Source organism: Terrapene carolina, unplaced genomic scaffold (assembly GCF_002925995.2).
Source record: "Terrapene carolina triunguis isolate 2854851 unplaced genomic scaffold, T_m_triunguis-2.0 Scaffold194, whole genome shotgun sequence".
In the NCBI taxonomy this organism is placed as follows: domain Eukaryota; kingdom Metazoa; phylum Chordata; order Testudines; family Emydidae; genus Terrapene; species Terrapene triunguis.
The window spans coordinates 10,171,721-10,191,789 of NW_020664545.1; the positions used below are offsets into that span (position 1 = coordinate 10,171,721).

The following is a 20,069-nucleotide window of genomic DNA, read 5'->3' on the forward strand; positions in this document are numbered from 1 at the left end:
CTATCTATCTATCTATCTATCTATCTATCTATCTATCCCCATACACCCATCTATCTATCTATCTATCTATCTCCACACACACCCTCTGTCTGTCTGTCTATCTGTCTATCCTCATACACACCCCAATATCATCTGTCTATCCCCATACACCCTGTCTGTCTATCTATCTATCTATCTATCTATCTATCTATCTATCTATCCCCAGACACATCTCTCTCTCTCTCTCTCTCTCTCTCATATACTGTTCTGATCTCATTGTGTCTGACCCCCTCCGCTCCCCCACATTCTCCCTTCCTGTAGCATTTGGCAGCACATCTGCCTGGGGCATTTCATAGACATGGGCCCAGTTTGCACAGTGTGTCTCCACGTCTAGTTTGCCACCGTGCAGTGGGCTGGAGCAGGCGGTGGGCTTTGGCCCGTTGCAGCAGGAGGGAAGCAGAGTGGCCTTGGGCTGGGGCTCCCATTCGGCCGGGGGCAGTCGCGAGGAGGGGGCTGCGCCTCACAGCTCTGCGCCGTCGGGCAGCATCACGCCGCCACTGTCAAGTACTCGGAGAGCAATAATGGCATAAAGCAGCAAAGGCACCTCTGTGCTCTGGGGGGGGAGGGGGCGTCATTTAACTGGGTGCATGGGGGGCAGGCAGGGAGGAGCAGATTGGGCCCTTCAGTCCATCCACCATATCCAAATCCATTGACCATCACACCTGGGCCCTGCATGCACTCACCCTGACACCCCCTGCCTCAGGGGCTCAGGATTGGCTTTGGAGGCTCTCACGTCCCCCCTCCCCCTGCCCCACACTGTCCCTCGTTGCCAGGAGAAGCTCCAAGCAGCCAAGGGTGGGGGGGGGGCAAGCAGGAGTCTACGTTTTGTTTAATTAGTGTAATTAGTCTCCTGTTTGCCAAGTGCTGTGGAAATAGACAGGGCTGGGGGAGTGCGGTGTGCGGGGATCGAGGGGGGGGGCTTGCTCCCCTGAGGAGAGGATCAGAGGCAGGCGCTTCAGGAGCAAGGACTGACAGCTGGGGAGGAGGAGGACTAAAGAACCTGCAAGGTCAGGAGCAGAAATGGAAGACAAGGGGCTGGTGGCATGGGGCTGGGACGTGGGGATATGGAGCGGGGGGGCTGGGACGTGGGGATATGGAGCAGGGGGGCTGGGATGTGGGGGTATGGAGCGGTGGGGGGTGGAGCTGGGACATGGGGACGTGGAGCGGGGGTGGAGCTGGGATGTGGGGAATGGAGCAGGAGGGACAAGACTCCTGGGTCCAGAGGCAGGAGGAAGGCCCCAGGTTATGGAGCCAGTGAAAATCCTCCCTGTAGCTACTCAGCAGAGCAGTGCCCCCCCAGCGCCCCCAGACTAGCTGACGTGCCCTTGCTCTGGCTGGCCCCATCGCCCCTGAGCGTCCCTCCCTGGTGGCCTGGGCAGCGCTGGCTCAGGGCTGTGCTGGAAAGGAGCATCTGCCTGTCGGTGTCCCGGCCGTATGGCCAACAGCTGCCGCTGGCTCCTGCAAAGGGCTCGTCTTGCGAACGGAGCGGAGTCAGACCCTCCTCCGTGGGCCGGTCAGCGCAGAGTCTGGGCCGGAACGAGCTGCTGCCTGACAGGCAACCTGTTACCTGCCCGGCACGCCACCCTTCACGTCACATCACAGGCACAGAGGGTTTGCCACGCTGGGCCAGCCCTGCCCTGCCCCAGCAGGGGCCCATACCTAATGCTTCCGGAGGCAGATGAACATATTAACTGGGACTGTGCAGAATTCCCGGGGGGGAGGGAGACGGTCGTGCTGACCCTGCTGGGGCATCACTTTAAGTGGGAGGGGCTGGTGGCCCTGGGCCTTCGACTCTAGCTAGTGCAACTGGAAAGTCTTGTATGGGCCGGGGGGCACATCCAGCGCCATCACTTCCGTCCAGATTGCCCCTCGCCCTGCCCCCATGGACGAGCCTCCAATGCTCCCAGAGCCAAAGGTCGCTGCACGCCGCGGCCGGGCAGTGGGGAGACAGGCTCCCTGGCTGTAGGCAGTGTCGCTCACAGAAGCACATGTCCCCCTGCGTTCGGGGCAGCGGCCAGGCTGCTGGGCCTTTGGGAGGAGAGACTTGGTGCCCCCCCAATTTTTTTTACACTATTGCTGGAAAACGAATGAATAAAGAAAAGAGAAACTTTGTTGAACTTGCATTTTAACGTGTCGTTTTTCTCTCGTACGTTACAGCCATAGCCTACGCCAGCTCTGCGTTGCGGGCACAAGTGTGCTGCTTCCCTATGGTACAAAGTGGCAATGACGTCATTTTTCGCGTCGCGCGCCGCCGTTACCCATTCTGCCAGGCTGTTTATAATGCGACGTTTACTAGTTTTCGGAGGTTGTCGAATGAGGTTAACAATTTTTGTTGTGTTGTTTCAATTGCTGCTGCATCATTTCGCTAATACTTTGTGTGTGTGTGTTAAGTATTTGAGTGTATATGTTCATCGTGTGCGACTATGCGTGTGTAGGTTGTTGAAATTTGTCATATTGATATTGTCAGTTGTTGTTGTATGACGGAGGATCCGCCATTCTAATTTTATAAATTTTATTAATAACAATAATTGGATATTCTAAAGGTAGAATAAAATGTAGTAGATTTTGATATGAAAGAACGAAGGAAGGAAGTATACGTGAACAATGCCACATTATGCAGTATTCATTTTTGAAAGTTTATAATAAGCGATGCTCTGCGGGGCAGGGGGGGCGCAAGGTGGAAGTTTCGCCTAGGGCACAAAATATCCTTGCACCGGCCCTGCAGACGGCTGGCTTCCCTCCATCCGCGCGCACACGCTCGCCGGGAGCCTGGCGCAAGATCTGGAGCCGAGAGCCGGTCCCAGAGGTTGGGGGTCTTGAATAGGCCCATTGTAGAGCTAGGGACCCTGCTGATCCCACGTCCGATTCAGAGCCAGACCCGGCTGGTGAAGGGGAGACGCCGTTCGGGGAAGCAGCCAGAAGTAAGGCCGCTCCTCCACAGCACCCCCAGCCTCGGGAGCCTGTCGATTCGCTTAGCCCGGGCTCTTCCCGCTTCAGCTGGGAGAGACATACCGGGGATGTCTACATGGCAAGTCTCAGCGCCTGGGTCGAGTGACTCCGGCTCACGCTGCGCAGGTGAACGTAGCAGTGTCGACGTGGGCTGGAGCCTGGGTGCCGAGCCTCTCCCCCTGCCAGGTCCAAGGGGAAAGCCGGGAGCAATGAGAGGGAAGGGGAAATGTTCTTCTGGTATCTGAGCTGCTTCCAACCCCAGAAAAGGGGGGTGATTTGGAGCGCAGGATCAGGAGGGGGCTGTGTTTGGGGGCTAGTTTCAGGGGTGAGGGGCAGCATGCTTTTGAGGCAAGGGCTTGGAACCCCCAGTTTGCATGTGGGGGGAAGTTCTGGGGGTTTGCTGCTGAAGTGGGGCAGAGGGGCAGATTGCGTTTGGGGTGCAGGTTGGAGGTGGGGGCCTCAGGAGTTCAGGGCAAGGGCTTGGTTTAATAATAATATATGGAGATATACCTATCCCATAGAACTGGAAGGGACCCTGAAAAGTCATTGAGTCCAGTCCCCTGCTTTCACTAGCAGGACCAAGTACTGATTTTTCCCCAGATCTCTAAGTGGCCCCCTCAAGGATTGAACTTGCAACCCTGGGTTTAGCAGGCCAATGCTCAAACCACTGAGTTATCCCTCTCCCCACAATCCAGACCACCCACAATCCAGAGACAGGAGGCTCCTGGACTTGGGCCTGTGGTCATTGTAGAGTCGGGAGGGGGGGGAGAATCACAGAAGCAGAAACAGCCACCGCCCTGGGTCCCTCTCTCCCTCTAACAGGTGGAGCCTTTGCTAATCCCCCCTAGATACATTTTTCCCCTCCTGGCTGCCAATTTAATCTGGTGGAGCGAGCGAGCGAGCCCGGGGCCCTGACAGCAGCCGCTGCAGCCTGCCTGGTATTAGCTGGAACAAAATAGGGCAGCTCCGCAATCTGTGCGGGTGGGATGGGACCGGCATACATAATGAAGAGCAGCGTTTGGGGGGTGGGGGGGTGAGGCTCCGCTCCTCGGCTGGCGACACGCTGCATCCGTGGCGAGGATTTTCGGGGAACGTGGGACGCTTAGGCGGTACAGCCAGATGTATTGTGTCATTCCCTTTCGAAAGCGAAGGAACACAGGAGGGGGGGCCCACGCTGAGGCTAATAGGCCTGCAGCCAATGAGCCGGCTGCCTTTGGCACTGCTAAAGCCCGGGATAGTGAGCGATCAGGCAGATATTAGAGGGAGGAAAGCTCCCACTTGGAAATGTTATGTGCAAAAGGCAGATGGTGATCATCCCCCCTCGCCCCCACCTCCCAGCCCCAGGGGGTCGTGGGCACAGCGACCTAGGCGCTGATGGGCAGAAGGAGAGAATGTGATGCCAATGTCGCCTGGGAGCCTCCAGGAGATCAGGTGAGGAGCACAGAGAGCGCTTGCCGGTGGTTGGCGTAACGAGCCGATCCCAGGCGGCTGGGGAGGGCTCCGGAGTCAGGAGGCGTCAATGCCAGCCTGCCCCATCCTTTCATTCCCCCAGGCCTCACAATGCTGCGGTCGCTTCCTGGGGCCTCTCCCCCCGGGGCAGGATGGCTGGTGCCCGGACTGATCCCACGGGGATGGTCAGTGGCTGCGACGGGGTTTCACCACGGTCACGTTCCAAGAGCAGGATCTCACGCTGGCCGGGACTGGCCCTGAAACACCAGCACCTTGGAACTAGCGCTGGGTGGATTTCCAAAGGGGGGGGGTTGCACCCAAGGGTCTGGATCCTTCTGGGGTCTGCAGAACTCAGGGGATTTCTGCTGGGCACTGGGACTGGGTAGGTGCCTGGGGACAATGAATGCGGGAGACGGGTGTGGTTGGTTTGGGCATCGGATGAATGGTTGGGAGGTGGGATGGTTCCGTTTGGGCCAAGGCCTGGGATGCACTTACGGTTTGGGGGATGGTTCCGTTTGGGGCGGGGTTGCCACCTTTGCGGGTTTGCCCAGGATCATCCCCTTCTTGGGGTAGCTGAGCCAGGGGGTTCAGGACATGCTGGCCAGCTAGCCGGTTTTATGGGCACAGGCTCAGAGCTGCCCTGAGTTGAGACCCTCTTTCAGTGTCCCCCACGGGGCTTTGTATGGGAGTAGAACAACCGGGATGCAGGGCCACACCCTCCATCCTCCGTCCCACCTACACCCTGCCCAGGCCCCATTCCAGAGTACCCCTTCCCCCAGGGCTCCCGCGGTGCTGGCCCCGGCATAGGGGCCCCTGCACTGCAGAGGTTCCCCAGAGGACATAATGCCATGCCCTGCAGCCCCTATGCACCAGCCTTGCTGGCCATGGGGCAACAACAAGCAGCGCCCTTCATTTCAGGGCAGCCACTGACGCCCTCGGGTGCTTGGTAGGGCGTCATCATTTGTGTAGCGCCCAGCAGGCTCCTGAGGAGAGCCGGTCGGGAAGATTTCAACCCCAAAATGGTTTTTCAGCGCCAAACACCAGTTGGTCAAAACCGAAACCTTGTGCAGGACCCCTTCGCGCTTGGTGCAGCACAAACAACAAAAAGACAGGCCCTGCCCCGAAAAACTTCCGCAGCGAGAGACCCCCCCTACAATGACCCACTGGCTCAGGCCCTCCCTTGGGATGTGCCTGACTCAGAGTAGGGCCTTTAACTTGTTCCCCCATCCCGTGCGCGTCGCCAACCCACTGGGCTGCAGGCTGGCTCTCATTCTAGTGAGTCGCAGGAAAACTTCAAACGGGCTCGGGTTTTGTCCCGCTGCAGAACAGGAACATTTTTGAAACCTCAAAAAAAAAAAAAAAATTGCGGGACGGGAAAAATGTTTCCCACCTGTCTCTGGTGCTGGGACCTTTGAACCTGTGGCCGGGGCTCGGGGCTCGCTCCTGCCTGGACGAGCACACGGCCTGTCTTAGAGATGGGGCCGAAGTCAAACCCTGAACAGTGAGAAAATCTGGCGCCAGATCCCAGCTTTGCTGCTGGGGCCCAGCTCTGCCTGTCCTGAGTATTAGAGGTCAGTGCGTCCTGCGCTCTTCATCCCATCTGACCCTCCTCAGCCTCCCTCCAGAAGAAATCAGGAGAGGGAAGGAGCAGGGGGGGAGGCGTTGGGAAGGAAGAATGGAATTTCCAGCTATTTTGGTTTTGTAATGAAGGGAGCTGCATTCCCCACTAATAGAGATTTAGCGCCAGGCCGGTCCCAGGGTGGCTGACTCCGCTTAGCCCCTTGGTAACAAGAGCTGTGGAATGTTCCATCCTAAACCGAGGGAACCGGTGTTACACTTTCCATTCTGGATCCAGCCTGAAAGGGGCCCGGGGGCATATTTCGGGGACTGGGTGGCTCGCTAAAAAGACTGGCCATGTGCAATCATAGCATAGCAGGGTTGGAAGGGACCTCAGGACGTCATCTAGTCCGACCCCTTGCTCAAAACAGGACCAATCCCCAAATGGTCCCCTTAAGGATTGAACTCACAACTCTGGGTTTAGCACGCCAATGTAGGCCAATGCTCAAACCACTGAGCTATCAGGAGCTCCAGACCCCATTGTGTACCATGCAAGGCTGCTGGGTTGAATCCAGCCCCGAGTGGAAAGAGCTGGAATACCATGGTGGGTACATGATGTGAGATGAGTTGCTAGGTCCTCAGACTGTATTCTAGTGGCTGCCTTGCCACTGTTCAGGAGCCAGCGTAACAACAGGCCCCCTCGGTGGTGCTCACAGCCGATGGCTCAGAGAGCGGGAACGCCCCTCCGTGCTCAGGCCCTGCATGTCTCCTGCCACACGTACACCTCCCCTCACAAGGCCTGGTGAGCCTCCCAGAGACGCGACCCGTTTGGTGTGACTAGCCATCAACATGACGCAACGGGACCTGATTCTCATCTCACCCTGGCAGAAGTGGCTCCCTGGAGACCCAGGCAGTCCCAGCGGCACTAAACTAACACCCTGGAGAGCAGAATCAGGCCCAGAGTGATCGAGGTCCTGCTGAGAGCGGAGGGGGCTGTCCGTGCGGCACGCAACCCAGGCGTCGGGGCCAGGCCGCAGGACAGGCACAAAGCTGGAAAAGAACAGACCGAATGCCAGGGCTGCTTCACGGGGAGCTTGGCTGTGTCCACTGAGAAGCTGGAGGAAGGCCAATCAAAGCCCAGTGAAGCCAAGGGGAGAGAAGCCACGTCTGGCCTCTGCTCTTTTCTTGACTTTGCAAAATTGCAACATTTTAATGTCTACATTTCCAGAGAGCTTCCTCGCCGGAGTGGAATTTCACCGCCTCGTAGGGCAGCACCTGGCTTCATCCTAGAGCGTCCCCGTGCTGCACGCTGTGATCAGTCACGACCTTCGCAGCCGTTACAAGGGTGGAACCTCAAGCCACACGCGCCCAGCCCCTGCCCGTCAGTCCGGGGAGATCAACCCTGCACTCTGCGAGAGCCAGGCTTGTGCCCTCGGTGTTTCCAAGCCCATGCTTGAGCGTCCACCCTGTAAAGCGGGGTTTGCGATCGCTGGACCCGGGTCTAACGTCCGTGCTAACGTGTCCATACTGCTCTACGCCGACCTTCTGACTCGGGGCTGCGGCCTGAGCTGAGTCCACACTGCAAAATGACAGGGCGTGGGTCACCCCTCTAGCACCCGCGGCTCAGACTCGGCAGGAAGTGCAGCAGCTCCTGAATAACTGTCTGGATCCGTCTGCTGTCGCTTGTCTCATCTTGTGGCTGTTTGGGGCCGGGACTGTCTTTTTGGTCTGAGCGCGTACAGCACCTACCACAGGAGGGTCCTAGTCCACGACGACAGCTCCCTAATACAAGCAATAGTGCTGCTCTGTGCTTGTGATAGGACCATGTGCTCCCGCTCCCTGCAGCCTCCCATAGACCAAAGCTCGTGTTTCAGGCGCGGACTCTGGCTAGGTCCTCACTTCCTAGGGAAGCCGTCTCTGGGAAGTGCCCATGGAGACACCGAGGCTCTGTCCGGGAATGTGCTGGCTGGCCCGCCTGCTGATCCCACAGCTCCCTGACAGCGCTGAGCCTCTCAGACACAGATCTCACACACACACACACGCTGCCCGGGAATGAAGCGATCTGGGGCGCAAACGTGAGTGGCAAACGGCTCTTTTTTCTCCCTTTGTTACCCTTTTAACCGAGCACAAAGCATCTTTCAATCCCACCTGGTCAGAGGCTTTTTTCGAGGCAGCGTAAGAGGGGGGAAAAGCACATCTGACCGAGAACAAAGCAGCCGCAGCGTCGCCAGCCTGGGGGTGATGGACTTGAAAATATTATTAGCGCTGAATCCAGCTTAGACATGGGAGGGGGCGAATGCTGAGGTGAGGAGTGTATATATATGGGGGGGCGTGTCGGGGGATTGTGCAGGGGTGGGGGGCTGAGTTAGTACTGTGCTTGTGCGTGTTGTGCCTCGGGTTTGTGTGAGTGTGTTTGGCAAGGGGGGGTGAGTGAGCAGGTGTGTGTGTGTGTGTATACACACCCATGCCTCTGTGTGTGTTACTTCAGATGAGTCTATGGAAAGGGAGGTGTACGTGTTTGGGGAGAGGGCACTCTGTGTGTGTGTGTGTGTGTATGTGTGTGTGTGTGTGTGTGTGTGTGTGTGTGTGTGTGTGCGCGAGCCCCTGTGTGCGGCGGCGTGTGGGCACCCCTGTGTATGTCATCTGTGCATGGCTGTATGTCTACCTGTGGCTAGTGGGAGGATGGAGGGGATGGCCGGCTGATGGGATCCTGCCTGTTCGGCCTACCCTGCTTGCTGCCTGCGAGACGGGTTGCATTTCCTGTCCTTTCCCCGGTGCATGCTCAGGAGAATGGCAAGGTGAGCTGACGTGGGATGACAGAGAGGGTCTCCCAGACAGCCATCAGCCTGTCACCTCCCGGAGGGGATAGTAAATCCTGTTGCTTAAAAATTCAGCAACGGTGAATGATCTTTATGGCAGTGGTTCTCAACCAGGGGCCTGGGGCCCCCTGGGGGCCCGCGAGCAGGTTTCAGGGGTCGCCCAGTTGTTGTGGCCCAGGTGGGCCGTGGAGCTTTTATAGCATGTTGGGGGCAGGGAGCTCAGAAGGAACAAGGTTGGGAACCCCGGCTTTCCAGGCCAGATAAATACAGAGACAGGGACTCTTGGGGAGCACCAACAGCCTGCTCTGTGCTACAGAACGTTAGCGGGGCTGAACGCCAATGGCAGAGTTCGCTGGTGCCCTGGATTTTTCTAAGTCTGCACTGGCTTGTAGTGTTGCGATCTGTCACGCGGACAAGCAGAGAGTGCGGGCGCATCTGGCAGCGATAAAATACCAGCCTGAACCCAGGGCTGAAATTCCCACCAGACCCAAAGTTCGAGTCTCAAGAGTGGAGAGGTTAGAAGGAGCCTTGGACCATTTCCCCAGCACCAGATATCGCTTAGCCGCCAACTATTGCTTCACACCTTTGGGCTGGTCTACACTACGCAGGTCGGCATAAGGCAGCTTATGTCCACCTAATTATGTCAGTGTCTACACTCCAGCCGTCCTCCCACCGATGTAGGTGCCCCACTGCACCAACATCATAACTCCACTTCCAGGAGAAGCATAAGGCTTATGTCCCTGTAGCTAGGGCAACACAGGGTCTGTGTAGACATAGCTGTTGGCTGTCTCGTCAATTTCAGGGCAGGAGCCCTGAAATTGACAGGAAAGCCGGGCAGCTACAGCCCAGCTGTCCCCAGCTCCTGGCTGGGAACTGGGGGAGAATGGACCCTGCTCCCAGCTGTGGGGAGAAGCCCCAGCAGCTTCAGACCCACTCCCAGCTGGAGTCGTGAAACTGACAAGGCTGCTCGGCTGCCGGCGGAGAGCGGGCAGGGGAGAGGCCCTGGGCAGGGAACGGGAAGCAGTGGGGGTGGGGGGCAGCCCGCCAGGAGCCAGTGGGGCAGCCAGGCTCTTGGCAGGGAGCAGCCAATGGAGCTGAAAATCCAGGCTCTCACCTCCCCACACTGCCCTTCTCAGATTGGTGGACTCGCTCCTGGTGAGGACGTGCACCACTGACCCCAGCAGGGTAGTGTGAACATGCATCACCACAGTCATTACCTATAGTAGATCGACGCACATTTCTAATGTAGACATAGCTTGTGTGTGTGTGTCGCACTGGTGAAAGGTCTGAGCGGGGCAGCCCTTGAGGCAGAAGGTTTCGCTTTATCCTACCAACAGACGCAGCAAGCCAAGCGCACACACACGTGCACACACACACACACACACACAAACACACACACACACACACACCATGCCTTGATTGCATGGCTCAGTCAGCCCTGGGTCTCTCTGCTGAGTGAAATAACCAAGGGCCACAATAAACACAATCTATGCTGGCGGGTTTTACATTATAGATACATGGCCACTGGGGCCTGGCCTGAGAACCAGGAAACTCATCTCACGAAAGGCGCAACATATGAAGTTGTTGTTGGTTGCTGTATTTAAAAAAACATTGCAAAAACTGAAGAGGTTCTGAAGTGGTTTCCCTTTTGCAGGATTCAAAACCACAGGCGTGTTTTTCGTGACATTTTTTCATCATAAAGGTCAAAACTGTTACTAAAAAAAAAAACCAGTTGTTGAAATGTCTTGTTTACCAAAAACACGGGATTTTTTGGCAAGCGAAAAATGTCACTATCGCTTCTGAGAATGGTGTAGATAAAAATGTTGATAAAATTGTCCTGGGCAGGGGGGGGACCCAAATTTAGAAAGTCAGCAGTTTTTCTGGACTTTTTTTTAGAAAAAAAGGCCATTTTTTCCAAAACAAAAACCCTTTGCATCCTAAAAACGTCAGCTCTAATCCCATGGTACCCATTTTTTTTTATTACTGACCCAGGCTGGATGGGAACAAGAAACACTGCATATCCCATTCCCATTCACCAGTTCTAGCCAACTGGTGTATTGTCACAGTTCACTGCTACCATGAGCAGGAGAGCTGCTACACAGAGATTATACTGCAGTGAACTGGTTAATGTTTAGATGCTCCGCTGCCCCCTATTGGATGGCATCAGAAAGACACCGCTGTGTGTCATGAGCCCTATAGTGCTTATAGAGATTCTCATGTGGGTCAAGTGGCAGAAGCCAGTGCTTGTGGAGCAGAAGCTGAAATTCTATCCCTGCTGCGACCATAAAGTGCCTAGTGACGTCCTAGGTGTCCAGGGATTTGTTAAAAGATGGTGTAGATACAGCAGTACAATAGATAGAGTCTGCTGAGAGACACGTCTGGTGCAGAGAGAACAGGAAGATGCCGCAGAGGGGTCAGAGCTGCTTAGATACATATTGTAGATAGATGGCTGATAAAGGCATAGATGCTGTTGACTGATCGAGATAAGACATGCAGAGGAAGGGAGGCATTAGTGAGTGTGTGAAGCCGATAAATACTGCAGGGGGGGGGGGTTGTGGGGGGAGACTGAGGCCCGGTGGAGAGGTGGCAGATAAACAGGCCTGTTGTGGGGAGCAGAGTTGAGTCTGCTGAGAGCTTCTCCTTCCACTGCTGAAATCAGCCACCTTTGACTGATTCGCTCTCCCCGAGTGCTTGAATGGTTCCTGTGTATAATTAATGGGGGCCCCTCTCCACAGCCCAGCTGGGTGCCAGCACATGGCATCAGAAGCTAGAGTGCTGTTTAGCGCTCCGTGATGGCGAACTGGGGACGGGGCCAGGGACGCATCCTAGCACAGCTGACCTGGCTGCCAGGATCCTGGGGGTTCATCGCCCATCGGGGCACATCTGTGGCTGTTGTCACCGAGTCAGTCATCCACAGGGGACGCTGAGCAGCTTTAGCAAGCAGGAGGGGGGAGACCCCCCCCAGGGGAGCATGAGCAGAGTGCTTTGCACAGCCTCTCACATGCATTCCCCGCCGGGGTCAACACGCCAGTGCCACGCTAATTAACCCTGTCCATCCCCCGGACACTGGGTCAATCTGCAGCCACACAGGCCGCCCTGCTTTTCTCTAGGCTGCGTGCCATGGACACTCCGGACGTCATGGTGGCAGAGGGCATACAACTCAGACACTCCTGCTACAGAAACGCAGGGCCCTGCCCCTAAAGCTGAAGTAGGATGTCTGGTAGCGTGCTAAATACTCTGACACACAGGGAGCTGTTCTGATTCCTTCCAGCAGAGAGCAGTGGTTACACTCATCCCAGCAGCATTATACCCATTTTACAAATAGGTCAAATGAGGCGCAGAGAGGGGAATGAGACTTGCGTGCCGGACCTAGGACTAGAACCCAGGAGAGCAGAGTCCCAGAGCCCCGCGCTATCGCCTAGACACCCATTCACAGCTGTACCTGACAGCTGTCGAAGAGAGATTCTGTCTGAAGTTGTTGAGCAGGGAAGCGACAATAACCCCACTTAACTGTCTGAAGTTGTATATTCAGGACCCTCAATCTCCATTGCCCTCTGGGTTGGGAATCCAGGAAACATCAAACTTCAGGGAGTTTGAAAGCCCCATTTTGACAGCTTGACTCCACCTCTAAACGTTGGGGTACTCAGCCAGTCTTGCCAGGAAGCAGATGGCCCCAAACCAACCCCCCCCCCACCATGAATTCGGGGGAAGTTGGATCTGACTCTGAACTTGGTGGTTTGGACCATCTCTCCCAGGGATGGCAGGCGATTGTGTAGCAGTCGCGAGGGGCTTTGGCAGAGCTGTGGGGTTGGCCAGGACTGGACTAGCAGCAGGGGGATTAACCCATCACAGGGCCTTAGCCAAAGATGCAGTTCTGGGCTCTGACCTTCTAAACAGAGATTCTCAACCGGGGGGCACACCCCCTGTCAGGGCATGTTGGACTTTCGGGGGGGTTGTGAGCATTCTGATGGCTCAGACTGGGGGGGTTCATGACAGGGGGGTGGCTGGGCCAAATTTCAGTGAGTGGCATTGAGACCTGGCACATGGGGTCACAGCGCCACTCAGGTTTGGCCCAGCCACACTGACAACCCCCCCCCCAAACACACACACACAAACACACACAAATTTGGATCCAAGGCATTTTGGTGACCCCCACAAATCTGGGCCCCAGGCACGTGCCTAGTTTGCTGACATGTTAATCTGGCCCTGGGGGTGGTGCCGGTGGTGCTGTATCTACACCATCTTTTAACAAATCCCTGGACACCTAGGACGTCACTAGGCCCCTGTTACCTCCATCAGTCGCGTTTCTCCACAACACCCCGGTGATTGATCACTGTCCTTAGTAACCTAATGCAGGAACGCCCACCCCAGTACCCCCCCAGCCCTGTATCAGGGGACAGTCATGGGCTGCCAGTCTGGTGCTAACTCCTTGACCTGCATTCATGTCCTCAGGCCCCATCGGTGTCTCCAGAGGGTAACAAGAAAGAACAGGTGTGTCTGCCATTTTCCAGCCGAGTTACCATCTCCACAAGGTCAGTGAATCAAAGTCCTGGGGTGGCATTTTCGGCTCTTGTTACCATCCTCGGATTCTTATGCCAATTGATTTGTTCAGCTGCCGTTTTCTCTTCTTGTTAAAATCCTCGTCACAACGGAAAGGAGGGGGTGCAATGGGGCGGGGGTGGGGGGGAGCTGGGCACATCCAGGGGCATTAGAAGGGAGAGACAGGCCCAAAGGGGGCAGGGAGAAAACTAGCCCCCCTAAAGACACAGGCCTGGGATGAAGAAAGAAACGCCATGAGGAGGGGGCTAGGACAGAGCCGGGGAGCGGATTTCTGTAGATTTCAGAAGCAGAGAAGGCTGAACCAGTTTGGATAAACTCAGAACTGAGCCCCCCGAACCTTTGTCCCAAACCCACACCCCTGCCACGTCACCTCCAACCAACCTGCCCCTCAGCCTCTGCCCCAAACTCAGACTGATACCCCTCCCCAGGAGCCTTCGCCCCAGGCCAAACCTTTGGGGAAGAGCGCCCCCTGCTGCGTCCCCAGCACCGGTCTGTGGAGCACCCACAAGCAGTGCAGAGGTGCGAGAACCTGCTCCCCTGCATGGGTGCGTGGCCACCTTCCGTGCAAGCTGATTCTTCCAACTGCCTTCAAACCCAGTCCTGCATAGACCGTCCAGCGAGGCCAGCCCCAAGGTAGCAAACAGGCCATTGACTGGCAGGGCCCTCGTCTGTGAGGAAGGGACGGGCTCCCTTGGCCAGTTGGAGATGGTGAAGGACACTGATGGTTCCACTATGGCTCTGAGACTGGAGACAAAGGGTGGGTGGAGCCAGGGGTATCTGTGGTTGATTGAAGGTGGCTCCACTCACCCTTTGTCCCCAGTCACAGGGGCTGGGCACTGGGGCAAGCAGACCCCTGCCTGCCCTGGTTTGAGGCTGGGATGAGAGTGGGGGCAGATCTGAAAGGTGTGCTGAGGTTATAGTCGCCTTGTGTTCTAACTCCCATCACAGGTGGGACTGCACCACCATCAACTCCAGGTACTGACATACAGGTGGAAGTGGCCGGTCCTAGATCTGAAATCATTTGTGGTTAGGGATGGAGGAATGTCCTCAGGGGGGGACATATCCTTCAACGCCAATAGCCAGAGGCTGCCGAAGCTATTAGAGGAACTCGGCTGTCAGGATCTAACGATCACTTCCAAAACTTGGCACTCACGGGCTGTTCCAGGCCTTGCTGTGGATGCCTTGGGGCTGTCCCCAGAGAGAGCACCGGTCAAAGCTGTGATATTGCTTCCCCTAAGGGCCTGACGCCAGTTCTCCTGACAAGACTGATCCCTTGGCAGATACTCTGGTGATGGGCAAGGCTGGGCAGGAAATGGTTTTCCCGTCCTGAGAGATTTTCCCGCCCCGAATCCGGAGAAAAAGTCAAAATCTAGAAAATTTTTGCGACCTGACAAATTGAGAAAGCGTCAGTTCAGTCCAGTCCGAATGGTTCATTTGGATTTTGACTTTTTTAAACCTTTTTTTTTTAGTCTAAATTTACTAAAATTTCAAAGCGTAAAGTCGCTTTGACTCAAAAATCCTGCAACTTTTTGTGCTGAAAATGTCAAAAGGGGCCGTTTCAATGAATTAAAACCTTTTTTTTTTTTTAAATGTTTCAAGTCGGGAGATCCGTCTAAGCTGACCCTCTTTCAGGAACGGGGCAGCCAGACCCCTATCCCCACCGCCCCCCATATTATACAGACCTGACCGCCCCCACCCCCCAAAGCTTGGCAGAGGGGGCACCCGTGAGTTCAAACAATGTCACTCACATCTCTCCGGGGGTAGCCTTCTCCATAGGAGCCCGGGATGTGTTCCACACAGATCAGCCCATTTCCTGCTGCAAAGAGCTCCCAGCTGTCTGGAGACGTCCCTCTGTCTCGGCATCCTCCCCACTGCGATCTCAGGACCAGACACTGAGCCCCTGGCCGGTGGCCCTTACACCATCGGTGCCATGCAGTGGAATAACATTCAAGGGGGAACCAATGTCCTGGTGTAACTGCTGGGAAATGTGGGGGTTAGTCGGTGCCCTCATTGGATTAACGCGCGCGTCACCTAAGCCTGCCTTGCCGTCACCCTCTCTCCCATTAGCGCCACCGTTCCGGCGGGTGCTGGTCTGTTCCAAGGGAGCCTGTCACCCAGCATGGAATCATAGGACGGGAAGGGGCCTCGAGACGTCAGCTGCTCCTGCACTCCTGGCGGGACTCAGTATTATCTAGACCAGCCCTGGCAGGTGTTTGTCCAGCCTGCTCTTAAAAATCTCCAATGATGGAGATTGTCCTTATTGTCCTTAACTCTGCTGGCCATAGATAACCTGAGGGCCGAGGTAGCAAGAAGCATTTTTCAAATGCATCACGTTGAATGGGGTGGTCTCTGGCCAGAGGCTCCTAGCTGAGCCCATCCCCCCTTCCCCAGGAGGCATGTATGCGCACATACGCATGTACACACACACACACGTACACACACACGCATGTACATACATACACACACAGATGTACACACACGGGCGCATGTACACACACACGCATACACACACAAGTACATACTCCTGCATGTGCCGATGCACACGTATGAACATGAGCACCCAGGCCCATGTACTCAGGTGTGCACACGCACACGTGGGCATACACGCACACAGGCCCATGGCGTGACCTGCAGCGTGTGGGTGGGCAGCACCCATCGAGCGGAAGGGGCAGCCATTGCTGGCTCACGGCCCAGTGAGTCGGGGTCGCGAGCGGTCTCTGGCTCGGCCCCAATTTTCCCAGCTCGAACGGGCTTCTGGCCCGAGGCAAAGCGGGTCGCTCAGCTCCCAGCGAACTCTACCATGTCTGCCCTGCCCCCCACGGGCTCCTGCAGTCAGTGACATTGGGTGACAGCTGCATGGCTAAACATAGCTGCCGGGGGCTTTCCGTAGCCACTTAGCGTCCCCGCCGCTCCCTCTCCTGCCCACGCCACGCGGCAGCTCGGGGAGGCCAGCCAGGCCGGCATCCCCCAAAGGAGCGCGCCGACGACCTAGTGTGAAATCTCGCAGCAAATACGGAGATCTAAGGAGTCTTGTGCACAGGCCAAGAGCTAGAAGGCACCATGCTCCGGTGGGTGCCTGCTCCTCGCACCAGCTCCCTGGCTCCTACACCCTCCCGTTACGCCGCCACTGCCAATAGATAATTGCCTATTACACAGCCAGCAAAGCAGGCACTTTCCGATTGGCACGAGCCCCTCCCCAGGGCAACCTGCCAGCGCTCCCGTTCCCCAGCACGCCTCTCCCCTGCCTTGAATATTCTGCTCACAGGTAATGAGGAGAAGCAAAGAGGTTTTAAATACAAAGCTGCTTATCAACCAGAGGTGGAGGGATGGAGTTTCTCCCCCATCAGCAGCCTGCTAGATTCCCCTGCATTCAAATTCCCGCCGCAGCTGCCGCTAAAATAGCACATTTCAGTGAAGGGCGTCGGATGGACGGCCTGGGAGAGTCACAGCCTCCGCTGATCATTACTGGGCGCAGCCGAGGCGGTGTGCTTCACGCCTATCCCAGAGCGCCCACCTCCGGGGTGGAAGAGCCGCCCGGGGCCCCAGGCCCGCCTTGACCTCTCTGCTGGGCCTGGCGAGGCGGGTTGGTTCGTGCCAGCGGGGGAGGTGGTTTTAGTGAGATGGGGTAACAGTGTCCAAGGTGCCTAAGCCCTGTTTCAAACAGGACTAAGCTAGGCTGCTAACTTCCAGTCCTTAACTCTCGTTGGTTTCAATGGAACTTAGGCACCTAAAGATCTTTGCGGTTCTGGGCCTTAGGGCCAGGTTGTTAGAGGTCATCAGGAGCCTAAAGCTACAGCCAGAAGCCAGAAATCAATGGGAGTTGGGTGCATGGGGGTTTTTGAAAATCCCACTGGGGCGAGGGAGCCCCACACTGGGCTGTCCCCTAGGTGGTGGGTAGGGTGCTCCCTGGAGAGGGGGAAGAGGCTGCTTCAAAGCCTTTCTCCCGCTCAGGTGGAGGGGGGCTGGGAACCGGGGCGGTCGCCCAGGTGAGAGCTGTAACCAGTGGGCTACAGGCAGTAGGGTGCTCTTCCTCCTCTGAGCACACTTACTGCAGGCACATTGGTGTGTTGTTCTGGGGCTTTGGCGTCTGGTCTCCAGGCGTGGGGCTGCAGGGCACAGGCTCAGAGGCAGAAACATAGGCGTTAAGGGAACATTAACTGCAAAACTGGAGGCACCGAGTGGGTTTAGGCGCCTACAGGGATCTTGGGGGCAGCTGAGCAGGGCTTTTGTGGAGCCCAGTTGGGGGCCTGATTCTGGGATTTAGGCCCTTAACGTGGCCGTTAGGTGCATAAGGCACTTTGTGACTCTTGCTCAAGATGCATCTCTGCAGCTTTAGGTGCCTAAGTACCTTGAAACGCTGGGCCTAAGTCCCTTTTGAAAATGGGCTCCTAACTCTCATAGGTGCTTTTGAGAATGCCACCCACACACACGTGTCCTCTGGGACCTGGCCCGAGCCAGCGCCTCTCCCCCCAGTTCGTTCCACGCTGAGGGAAAATAGCTGCAATCATCGGATTGACTGAAGCGTTAGGGTGGGATTCTGCTCCCAGTTGCGCTGGTGTAAACGCAGCGTAGCCTCGTTGAGTCAAGTGGGCTCTTCACAGCCGCGGGGCTGCGGGCAGACGCTGCCACTTCATTAGCTAAATAGCAGCAGTTGGCTACCGATGCATGTTTGACGAGCTTTGCAGCGATGCGCGTGTGTGTCCCGGGTACAGGATTTTTTTAATGTGTGTTCTGCACAGTCTTGAATCCACAGCACTCCTGGGTCTTAAACCCCCTCCCACCACCCACTAACGTATTAACCCTTAGGATACTGGAGGTTGTTATGATGTGCTGGGAGAGAGGCAGATTAGACAGATAGTGGGCTCACTTGGGTCCCTGGCCCAAAGCTGCCTTTTGAGGTTCAAGTGACCCCCGAAGGCTGAGTGACACAACACAAGCTCTCCCGCTGCACCAGCACCATGGGTTGACGCCAGCTTTGCCCCATACCGGAGAGCTCAGGGGTGCTCTGGGAACCTTGAGCTGGACCTGGGCTGAGGTTGGCGCTCATAGCGCAACCTGTAAGCGCGCATGTCTCCTGGGAGCGGGGAGGGTCCCAGTGAACACCCCCCCCAGCTACCAGCGTCATCAAACTCTCAGCACTCTGCTTGGCCTCACCTGCCACGCGGTGTCTCATTTTCGACCCAAACGCCTGTTTCAGAGCAGCAGCCGTGTTAGTCTGTATCCGCAAAAAGAACAGGAGTCCTTGTGGCACCTTAGGCCTGGTCTACACTAGGCTTTTATGTCGAATTTAGCGCCGTTATATCGAATTAACCCTGCACCCGTCCACACCAGGAAGCCATTTAGTTCGACATAGAGCTCTCTTTAAATCGATTTCTGTAATCCTCCCCAACGAGAGGAGTAGCGCTAAATTCGACATGGCCATGTCGAATTAGGCTAGGTGTGGATGGAAATCGACGCTAATAGCTCCGGGAGCTATCCCACAGTGCACCACTCTGTTGACGCTCTGGACAGCAGTCCGAGCTCGGATGCTCTGACCAGCCACTCCCCCGGGAAAATTTGAATTCCTTTTCCTGTCTGGGCAGTTTGAATCGCAGTTTCTGTTTGGACACCGTGGTGAGCTCAGCAGCAGTGGCAACGATGCAGAGCTCTCCAGCAGAGATGGCCGTGCAATCCAATAGAAAGAGGGCCCCAGCATGGACGGATCGGGAAGTCTTGGATCTCATCGCAGTGTGGGGCGATGAGTCCGTGCTTTCGGAGCTGCGCTCCAAAAGACGGAATGCAAAGATCTATGAGAAGATCTCTAAAGCCATGGCAGAGAGAGGCTACAGCCGGGATGCAACGCAGTGCCGCGTGAAAATCAAGGAGCTGAGACAAGGCTACCAGAAGACCAAAGAGGCAAACGGACGCTCTGGATCCCAGCCCCACACATCCCGTTTCTACGAGGCACTGCATTCCATCCTAGGTGCGGCCGCCACCACCACCCCACCCCTGACCGTGGACTCTGAGGATGGGATATTGTCCGCGGCCGGTTCCTCAGCGGACGGGGAAGAGGAGGAAGGAGATGAGGAGGACGAGGCAGTAGACAGCGCTTACAACGCTGATTTGCCCGACAGCCAGGAGCTCTTCATCACCCTGACAGAGATCCCCTACCAACCCTCCCCAGCCGTTACCCCAGACACAGATTCAGGGGACGGATCAAGCAGTAAGTGTTTTAAATATCTAAACATTTATTTACAACATAACTGGCGTATTTAAAATATTAACATTAGCTAAAGTGCTTTAAAACATGTAAACATTTATCTGCAACAAAACAGGAAGATTGAAAATATGAACAGTGGGTAAAGTGCTTCAAAACATGTAAACAGTAAAGTCAAACAAAAGGGGAATCAGTGCAAAGTGTATCATGATTTGTATTTTTTTGGGCGCCTCAATATATAGTCCGAACCATTTTCAAAAAATTGCACAATGTCCGCTTCATGATTATAATGCCCAAAACCCTGCAGTCATTTGTCCCTCCAAGGGCACCTAAGCCAGGAACTGGTCAATGTAACCGGGGATAGAGGCGAGATCCTCCGGGGAGAACTCCTCATACACCTCCTGCAGGTGTTTTTCCAGCCTCATCAGCAGGTTCCTGGGCAGGGAGAGCTTATTAGGCCCCCCGTGGTAGGACACGTTTCCCTGCCACAACGCCAGCAG

The 20,069-nt window shown here is 55.9% G+C and overlaps 1 protein-coding gene across 2 annotated transcripts in view; it reads left to right on the forward strand.

Annotated features, from left to right (window-relative positions):
• The window catches only part of LINGO3 (leucine rich repeat and Ig domain containing 3), a 36,796-nt gene that overhangs the window by 8,038 nt on the left and 8,689 nt on the right, over positions 1-20,069 (forward strand). Inside the window, exons 1-2 of one of the 2 annotated variants that reach the window (XM_026654977.2) lie at positions 7,967-8,069; positions 13,266-13,345. The gene's annotated coding sequence lies outside the window, so the exon portion shown is untranslated. Of the gene's footprint in view, positions 1-7,966; positions 8,070-13,265; positions 13,346-20,069 lie in introns of those variants that run through there. The other variant, XM_026654978.2, reaches the window with a different exon arrangement.